This window comes from Pyrus communis, chromosome 6 (assembly GCF_041283825.1).
Source record: "Pyrus communis isolate YQ-2024b chromosome 6, ASM4128382v1, whole genome shotgun sequence".
Taxonomy (NCBI): domain Eukaryota; kingdom Viridiplantae; phylum Streptophyta; class Magnoliopsida; order Rosales; family Rosaceae; genus Pyrus; species Pyrus communis.
Window position 1 is genome coordinate 17667821 of NC_142570.1, and position 6134 is coordinate 17673954.

Sequence of the window (6134 nt, forward strand, 5' to 3'; positions counted from 1 at the left end):
TATTAGCCTCACTTGTTGTCGACATAAAGCAAGGCTATACGTCAAAATACACGACAATGTTAAAGTCCTGACATGGTTTGGAATAAAAACATGGTAGAGTTAAAAGTCCTGACATGCCAAAGTGTTAGGAATTTTTGGCCAATTGTTGACTAATAGCCCCGCTTCTCGAAACATGAGTAAAATGAAAAGAGGGAGGAAAGGGGGAGGGACGAATCGAAGCGACGCAGGGCTGAATCTCAGTGGATCGTGGTAGCAAGGCCACTCTGCCACTTACAATACCCCGTCGCGTATTTAAGTCGTCTACAAAGGATTTTATTCACCACTCAATGGAAATTACGATTCAAGGTGGTCGGCACGGCTCGACCGCCATGACGGCTTGACCATCGACATAAGCCTTTGGGGGCCGAGGCCTCTGCTGCAGGTCGGCAATCGGGCGGCGGGCGCATGCGTCGTTTCTAGCCCGGATTCTGACTTAGAGGCGTTTAGTCATAATCCAGCGCACGGTAGCTTCGCACCATTAGCTTTTCAACCAAGCGCGATGACCAAATGTGCGAATCAGCGGTTCCTCTCGTACTAGTTGAATTACTATTGCGATGCTGTCATTAGTAGGGTAAAACTAACCTGTCTCATGACGGTCTAAACCCAGCTCACGTTCCCTATTGGTGGGTGAACAATCTAACACTTGGTGAATTCTACTTCACAACGATAAGAAGAGCCGACATCGAAGGATCAAAAAGCAATGTCGCTATGAACGCTTAACTGCCACAAGCCAGTTATCCTTGTGGTAACTTTCCTGACACCTTTAGCTTCAAATTCTGAAGGTCTAAAGGATCGATAGGCCATGCTTTCACGGTTCGTATTCGTACTGGAAATCAGAACCAAACGAGCTTTTACCCTTTTGTTCCACACGAAATTTCTGTTCTCGTTGAGCTCATTTTAGGACACATGCGTTATCTTTTAACAGATGTGCCGCCCCAGCCAAACTCCCCACCTGACAATGTCTTTCGCCCGGATCGGCCTACGAGCAGACCTTTGTTCCAAAAAAAAGGACGATGCCCCACCTCCGATTCACAGAATAAGTAAAATAACATTAAAAGTAGTGGTATTTCAATTTCGCCGTGAGGCTCCTACTTATACTACACTTCTCAAGTCATTTCACAAAGTCAGACTAGAGTCAAGCTCAACAAGGTCTTCTTTCCTCGCTGATTTTGCCAAGCCCATTCCTTGGCTGTGGTTTTGCTGGATAGTAGACAGGGACAATGAAAATCTTGTTAATCCATTCATGAACGTCACTAATCAGATGACGAGGCATTTAGCTACCTTAAGAGAGTCATAGTTACTCTCGCTATTTACCCGTGCTTGGTTGAATTTCTTCACTTTGACATTCAGAGCACTGGGCGGAAATCACATTGCATTAGCATCCCTAGGGACCATCGAATGCTTTGTTTTAATTAAACAGTCGGATTCCCTTTGTCCATACCAGTTCTGAGCTAAATGTTCGCTACCCGGGGAAGGTCCTTGAAATGACCGTTCCCAGTTTTTCCCCCGGCCGGCACGCGACGACTCACTTTCGTCGCGGGAGTAGCTCGAGCAGTCCGCCGAAAGCCAACGGGTTCCAGGCTGGGACGCCCATGCCTATTCCTCAAAGCCAATCCTTTTCCTAAAGTTACAGATCCATTTTGTCGACTTCCCTTGCCTATATTGTTCCATCGACCAGAGGTTGTTCACCTTGGAGACCTGATGCGGTTATGAGAATAACCGGGCACTAACGGTACTTGGTCCTCAAGATTTTCAAGGGCTGCCGGGGGCGCATCATACACCGTGCGGGGTGCGGTGCTCTTCCAGCCGCTGGACCCTACCTCCGGCTGAGCCGTTTCTAGGGTAAGCAGGCTGTTAAACATAAAAGATAACTCTTCCTGAGGCCCTTGCCGACGTCTCCGAACTCCCTAACGTCGCCGTCAACCGCCACGTCCCAGTTCAGGAATTTTAACTCGATTCCCTTTCGAAGTTCGCGCTGGAAACACTGTCAGACAGGCTTCCCCCGTCTCTTAGGATCGACTAACCCATGTGCAAGTACCGTTCACATGGAACCTTTCCCCTCTTCAACCTTCAAAGTTCTTATTTGATATTTGCTACTACCACCAAGATCTGCACCGACGGCCGCTCTACCCGAGCTCGTGCCCCAGGTTTTGCAGCGATCGTCGTGCCCTCCTACTCATCAGGGCCTGACGCTTGCCCCTACGATCGGGTGTAGGTCGCGCGCTTCAGCGCCATCCATTTTTGGGGTTAATTGATTCGCAGGTGAGTTGTTACACACTCTTTAGTGGATTTTGACTTCCATGACCACCGTCCTGCTGTCTTAATCGATCAACACCCTTTGTGGGTTCTAGGTTAGCGCGCAGTTGGGCACCGTAACCTGGCTTCCGGTTCATCCCACATCGCCAGTTCTACTTACCAAAAATGGCCCATTTAGAGCTCTCGATTCCGTGGCATGGCTCAACGAAGCAGCTACGCCGTCCTACCTATTTAAAGTTTGAGAATAGGTCGAAGGCATTGCGTCCCCGATGCTTCTAATCATTGGCTTTACCCGATTTGAGCTTTCGATAAAGTCTTGAAGGAAGAGGCACATGTGGTTGTTGATTCTTTAAGGGAATGCTTCGGCTTTGGTCAAAATAAAGCTTTTGCTTTGGTTGTACGTTCTTTGAAGAGAACTTTTGCAGCATAGTAGTCTTCAAAGATTTGGTGCAGAGGTTCATCTGGATGTAGAATTGCCTTGCAACGTAGAAATTGTCCACCTTGAATGTAGAAATTGTCGATCTTGAATGTAGAAATTGTCGACCTTTATGCTTGTCTAAGGACCCTGTATTTATAGACTTCTCAAAGCCTTCCTTTGGATGGATTTGGCTTTGATTTGTGTCTTGATTCATCCATGGGAGAATTTAGGCATGTTTTGTGTCTTAATTTCAGCCACTTTCCCTTGCTTGGCCTAATTATAAGGCTTTCTTGCCCATTTTGTGACCAATCTTCAATTCTTGCTTGTTTTGTGAAGATGCTTTAGCTTTCTTTTTGGTTTTGGGAGCAATTTAGACCCCTTGTCGATTTTAAGAGGGATTTTCTCCCTTTTGCCAACTTTTGGGAAGGTTTTGTACTTCCTTTGCTTGATTTGTGCCACATATCATTGATGACTTGTCTATTTTTTATGAGTCATATACCACGTGGAGCTTTGTGATGCATCATTTGCATGCAATGAAATTTACATGTCTACAAATGCCCCCACTTCAAGGCGCATTGTAGGCATGTGCTTGTCACATTTAGGAAACGTGTTTTGAAGTCCTGCAATGTGAATGTGCTAATTCAAGGGTCGTCGAGACTTGGTCTTGAATTAGTTTGCTTCTTCAAAGGCTGTAGAGGTCTAATCTTGAATTAAATGAAATTTTCTTCAAGGGTCGTTGAGGCGTATTTCTTAAATTGAAATGACAGGTCTAATCTTGAATTAAATGAAATTTTCTTCAAGGGTCGTTGAGGCGTATTTCTTAAATTGAAATGACAAATTTCGTCAAGGGCCATTGAGGTGTATTTCTTGGACGAAACATTTCTTCAAGGGCCGTAGTGGCTTGACCTTGAATGAAATGAAAGTTTTCTTCAAGAGCCATAGAGGCTTGATCTTGAATGAAAAATGAACGAATTTCGTCAAGGGCCATTGAGGTGTATTTCTTGGATGAAACATTTCTTCAAAGGCCATTGAGGCGTGGTCTTTGAATGAAATGAAATTTTTTTTCAAGGGCCCTAGAGATTTGATCTTGAATGAAAATGAAATTCTCCTTCAAGGGTCGTACAGGCTTGATCTTGAAAGAAATTTTGGAAATGGATAAATTGGCACATACTTATTGTGCGTACTGATTTTCCATAATTTTGACAAAATACATTTGGTGTATTTTGAATTTTTTTTCCTTGTGGTTGTAGGAAAAAAATGTTTTTCCTTCCTTAGGTAGGAATCCTCCTTCAATTTTGGAAATGAGGGTGATTTCCTTCAACGTGTTGGAAAACTTTGGTGATTTCCTTAAAGGTTTTGGAAATATTTAATGCATGTCCTTGGGTAAGTAGGATTTGCATTTTTTTTCTTTCCTCTTTTCTTTTTTTCGGCCAAGGGGGTATTTTCCCTCTTGGTTTGGGAAACTTGAAGACTTGTCCTTATCTTGGAAGGATTCCCTTTTGTATTTTGGCAAGGAAATGTACTTTCCTTTGATGTTTTGGAAATTTTAAAGCCCTTTCCTTTTTTTTTTTGTTTCCTTTTCTTCTCTTTGCTGATTTTTGGTGCAAAAACAGCATGTATTTCTCCTTAGTGCTGAGATTACATTGCCTTTTTTTGCTTGGAATTTGCTTCCTTCTTTTGGTTGGAATGTCCTTCCTTCTTTTGATTTTCCTTTAGCTATTTGGTATGTATTCTCCCTATAGCAATTAAGAAGCAATTGACCCTTATTTATAGGACAATTGGGGTGTGTGTTTTTGTCATAAACCACCCTTGCCATGCACTGCCATTGTGCTTGCCATGTGTGTTGCTTGCTTTAAGCTTGTTGCATTGCGTTGCTTTTTACCATGTGGTGTTGCGCAAAAGATTACAGCGGGGTTTCGTTATGTAGTGGCTTTTGGTCACAGTTTTCCCTTGGTGGTGACGTTGCCATGCAATGCAAGAAACTACTTGCGTAATCGTTGCGGGGTTGCATAGTGCAATTACGTAGCATTTTGGTTTTCTTTGCTATTGCAGCGTGCTTTGAAAGACCATCTTGTAGTTGCCCTCTTTTTTGTGTTTCTCAAGCTTTGTGGCTGATTTCTTTTTGTCGTTGTGACTTTGTCATCGTCATCCATGAGGTTTGTCTTGCATGTCTTTTGCTTTAGTGAGGCAAAGAAAAAAACATATTTCTTATTGCCACCCCACTCATGCTTATGTTGTCTTTTGTTTTGTTTTCTTTTATTTTTTTTTTTTTGGTTGCAGCCATGGTATTTTTCAAGTGCTTTAAGAGCAGTACCATCACCATTCTTACGAACGAAGGCTATTCGCAAGATAAAGGAATGATGTTAAAGCATTGTGCGCCATTGACTGGCCCTAAGGTGCTTATTCTTCCTGCAAAAGGCAACTCGTGGTCTTCTGAAGTATCTTCGGAGGTGATAGATTTTGGTCGACCAAATACAAAGAAGAAAGGGTGTACGTCAAGGATTCTTATCTTGAATCCTTCGTACCATGTTCGTGATAATTCACCGACTTCGTTTGAGCTTCTTGGTGATCGCATCCATAGCGGAGCTATGCCTTGGAATGGCATCTTGTCTACTATTGGAGAGGCCGTCTTTGTTGAGTTTTACTATGAGTGGCTAGAAGATATCTTAAGTCGATCCAAAGATGTGCTTACTAACGTGAGCCTTTATAACGCCATATACGCATCTTTGTTTAGTTATGATCGCCATCTTTCTGTCCTTCATGCAGTCTTTAGGCATTGGTGTTCAACGACCAACACACCTTACACGTCACAAAGGGAGATGTCAATTTCACTTTGAGATCTCCACAAGATAGGAGGCTTACCAATCCAGGATAAATTTTATGATGAGGTTGTTCCTATCGTGGAGGAATTTTCTCATTGCAATAGTCGATGATTGCCAACGAGGTGCTGTTATTTGTTTTGGGCATATCATAAGCTTTCCCAAGAGGCTCAGGGTAAGTTAGGCATGAAGATTTCTTCATGGATCCAATTTAGGTATTGGGATGCCATAAAGTATAAGAAGCCTTTGAAGAAAAATGGTTGCAACAAGACCACTAAGCCAAAGGGAGACTCAGACCCGTCAGGTGTCATTGGTTCAACTAAGTGCTATGCCCCTGCTGAGTTAAAAGCATTTAAGGATCTTAGCGTAGTGTCAGAGCACATGGAAGAATCTTACCTAGCCATATTCTTAATTTGTTGGCTTTGTAAGTTTGTTTTCCCCAAAGATGATGTCAACTTTATCATCCATGGAGTTTTCAAAGTGGCTAGCAAGATAGCTGCAGGTGAATCTTTCAACCTTGGTATTTCGGTTTTAGCCAATATTTATGATGCCTTGACTATTGTTTCGAACTCAGCAAGCATTGAAGATCGTGTTGCAGTACG

General features: G+C 43.0%; 1 pseudogene; it reads right to left on the minus strand.

The window, feature by feature from the left end:
- Window positions 1–210: 210 nt before the first annotated feature.
- On the minus strand, window positions 211–1711 carry LOC148696369 (25S ribosomal RNA; annotated as a pseudogene).
- Window positions 1712–6134: the final 4423 nt, after the last annotated feature.